Below are 4,350 nucleotides of genomic sequence, written 5' to 3'. Positions count from 1 at the left end.
ATGTATGAGAACTTAAGTGACGGCAATATTCCACTTATTACGTTTGCTCTGATAGCTTCCTCAATTTTCTATATTGTACGAAATGTAGATCATTTTACATCAAATAACCAACCGACAGTACTATTACTTAATCCTTCACTCAACTCATCAAGCACTATGTTATTTTTTTTCTAAACTCATCACAGATCTGTTGTGATTGCAAACTCCTCTTAAGGGCGCTCCAGCCCTTCCTTGTTTTGCCTTATTCCCCGCACCTGTTCCTTATTCCTGCCACTTTTCAGTTCCCCCTTAAAAGCCAGACACTGACACTAATCAGGGCTCTGCATTGGTCCCTGTATCATGTGAGCCCGAGTCCTGATGTGCCTGGCTCCATTATGCTTTTAAGTTTCCGTTTCCGTTTCCGTTTCCGTTTCCGTTTCCGTTTCCGTTTCCATTTCCCATGGACTTTTGCTTGTTTTTGGATATCTCTTTGGACTCGTCGCTGGATTTGTTTACCTCGCTACACCTTCCCTGACCACCAGCACTCCTTGGACATGTCGCCCTGTTTTTTATTCACGAATCCTGCATGCTTTTCTCCCCAGTGTTTCCTCACTACCCCGGATTGTGTCGTCTGCATAGGCCCCGGAAAGAACTGTTCCTGACAAGATCTAGATTGCTTAGAACTCTTCATCCTTTCTCATACACTTAGGAGCCATTTTAATTTCTTTTTTTATTATTAACAAATTAACTTATTTAGGAAATCACTAGCACCTATAATTTCTGCTCAGTCAAATATTAATTAGTATCTAAACCTAATGCAATAATGTACATTAATATGAGCAGAACACTTTAAGAATGTGAGAGAAACTGTGGACACTTTACTTGCAAAGGAGGCAGACTGAGAAAGAGCAAGATCAGATTCTTCTTGTGAAAAGCCAGCTCTCATCTAAGCTCAACAGATGCTTCTCAAACTCGTGGATATTAAGAATTGGGGGTCACGCAAGGTAAAATGACATACATCAAATTTCAAATGCAATTAAAAGCTGAGGACTTAATTGTTTGAGGCCATTTGATATATAACATTTTTCCACTAATGGTCTAAACTTTATGTCCTACACTATCATTCATTTTAATATCCAGGTTCTGTTTTCCTCTCACAGTCCAAAGACAAGATGGTGGTTAATTGGTTTCTGTAAAAACAGTCCCTGGTGTGTGTTTTTGTTTCTGCTGTATGGGCGTGTGATGGACAGGTATCCTGCCAAGGGTGTATTTCACCTTCTGCCTAATGCTTCCCTGGATAGGTTCTGGGCCCTGAATTGTATAAGTCATTATCATTTTTTATAAAATGAAAGAGAAAATAACTTACATACTTATAACACATTTTAGTTGAAAAGAATTTTGTCTTTTTCTTATGTACAATTGCATTTTGCAGTGTAAAAAGCAGCAAATCACAAATAATTAAAGCATTGCCAAAGGATATTTATTGTACAAAATCACAAACCAATTACAGTATAGTTGAAGATTGGGTAATAAATCAATGATGTGACATCAGATTGTGATGTGAATTTTTGTATAAACATCAACAAAGGCAAAATTATTAATGGAGAGCATAGTAAATAAAACAGTAACTTGAGAATTTTAAAATTATTATTTATGAAAAAATCAAATCAAGGTTACCAGTGAAATCTTTAACATTTCAATAATAATAGAAAACTAATAAATCAACATTTTTTGTTTACCCCCTCAAGTGCATATTTATAGTCATAGCTGAAGACATAATGTATTGTAGTGTTCCCCCCCAGGTTTTGGACTGCTCCTTGACCTTACCTTTGCATGCACTTAATCCTTCTTTTCTCTCCATCCTCTCCAGTGTAGTGAAAAAGCACACTCCCTTAAGTTTCTATGTTTTAACATATTTAGGCATATTTGATCTTTGCCTAGTCCTCAACCAAGTCCTAAAAGTAGATAAACTAACCTGACAAATAATGCTAAAAAAATACTTTATTATTAAAAAAAAACATTCAATAATCTTGTGTGAAAAAGTGCATACTTAGAAATGTTTTACATACACAATTACAGACATTGTCAGTCTCATCGTCAGAGCTGTGGTAGCTCAGATGGCAAGGGTGTTGAAGGAATGTTATAAATTTTACAAAAGCTAACAAACAACTTGTCTTTTAGCTTTCTAACTGCTTATAACCCTGGCAAGTGGAAACATACCAGGGGCATCTATAGGTCAGTGGAAAAGTACAGCTCATGTCTTAAGTGTAGTAAAAAGGGAAGTCGAATGTCTTGTTTTGCAAATGTAAGCTATAACGAAAGTCTTAATAAGGTGTTGTTTTCTGCTACCCAAGCTTGACTAAAAAACTAATGATTCGTTTTAGGGATTAGGTAATCTATGTCAAAAGTAGGAAGCTTGTCTGTTATACAAATAAATGCATACAAATAAACAGCTCTTCTTTCACCAACACTGGATACTGAAGTGTTTCTTCAGTATCCAGCTCCTGACGAAAAGGTCCTGGGTTCAATCCCAGATAGCTTGCTCTAATTCCTTCCAGACAGCTCCCAGGTCCAGTTAGCCTGCTTTCCAAATGAGTACCGGGGATTAATCCTTCTGGAGGTAATAGGCCGGCCGGAGTGTGATGCTGACCACCTCACCTCCACTTCCAGTGTCGGCTGGCCAAGAAAAATGGTGGCCCTGGCTCCCCATTCCCCATGGGCCTTTATGGCCTGAAAAGGGACCGATCTACCTACCTATCTTAAGCACTCCGGTTTGTGATAACACACTGTTCCCAGATCAAAAGAAATCTGTAAAAGTCTTAGAGAAAGAATTGATGCTGCTTAGTATTTAAAGGATTACAAAACCATTTCCAAATAATATAAAGTCCACAGTTAGAAAGAAACTCTACAGATAGAGAATATTTGAAACTGTTGCCAATCTTCCCTGGAGTGGCCATCCTACCAAATGATGCTCATAGAAGACTTTTGTCAGATTTTTCAGAATGGTAAATGTCTGAGTTCATGAGTCCACCACCAGGAAAAGTTGAATAAGAATAGCTTTCATGGCAGGAAATCCCTACTCTCCAAGACACTGCATGGCTCAAGTTTGCAAAACAGCACTTGCATGGAAAAACAAGACTTCTGGGACAACGTTTTCTGGACAGATGAATCAAAAATGGAGTTTGGCCATTATGCACTCAAACACCATAGAAGCGGAAACTGAAGTAGTTCTGTAGGCTGGAACTCCTCCCAGGTGATGTGAAAGACTGACCAATTTTTACTGGCAACAGTTAACAGTAAACAAGAGGTGCACCACACTGTATGTTTATGAATCATTGTGCAGTTAAGATAAAACAAATTTACATATTTGCCTCAGTTGCCTGTTACCTCAGTTATATATTTTTTTAATATTATTATTATTATTATTATTATTATTATTATTATTTTGAAAAAGATATAGCTGCTGTACTTTAACTTTTCGAAATAATAATAATAAACTTTATTTTATATAGCACCCTTAAAAGTGGCTTCCCAAAGCACTTTTCATAACGATAACAACAACAATGAACAAAAATACAACATAAAGTATGCACAATGAGAATACAATATAGGAGGACACAGTGGATGGGGTAGTGAATAGAGTAGGAGCAGAGGGGTAAAGAACAGAATCAGGTAAGTAAAGGCTCTTCTAAAGAAGAAGGTTTTGAGTGTAGACATGAAGCCGTTCAGAGAAGGTGACTCTCTGATAGTGTTCTGGCTCTTTCACTTCTGAGTTGATTTTGTGCACCTGCCCCTTGTTCCAGCCTCCTGTTCAGCCCACCTTAAAAGCCAGGAGCTCTGTCACGCCCTCTGCAGCCAAAGAGCGCTCCTTCTCTGTCCTGTCTCTCATTTCCAGTTCTCTGCTGTCCTTCCGGTGTTTCTCTCTCTCTGGGGCTATATATTTCCGGGTCTTTCATTCTGCCTTGGCTCAGCATTGATGTTCGGATGTCCTGAAACCCACCTAGCACCAGGTCGCCCCACGTCTGCTACCTGAGGGCATAGGTTTCTATACGGCATTCCCTGAACAGCTGAGCCCGGGCTTACCCCCGTCTCGCCGCTATGCATAGGGTCTTTTTGCTCTCCTGCCATTCCACGGTTCGTTCCTTCTGACATCCATGACACGCTCACTCTGTTTCGGGCTCTGCATTGGTTCCTGTACCAGGCGAGTCCAGGACCTGTAGCACCTGGTCCCGTTCCCCCCTTTTTCCCCCCGACCCTCCACCGGATCCCGGTCTTGTTTTTAATCTCGTTTGTCTTTGTCTCGGATGCACTGCCCAGATATGGACATTTGCCTCGTCTTGGATTTCCCTTTGGACTCCCTTTTGGACTGTT

Source organism: Lepisosteus platostomus, chromosome 14 (genome assembly GCF_059453375.1).
Source record: "Lepisosteus platostomus isolate fLepPlt1 chromosome 14, fLepPlt1.hap1, whole genome shotgun sequence".
NCBI lineage: Eukaryota > Metazoa > Chordata > Actinopteri > Semionotiformes > Lepisosteidae > Lepisosteus > Lepisosteus platostomus.
The sequence above is the reverse complement of the archived record's forward strand: the minus strand, read 5'-3'. Positions refer to the sequence as shown.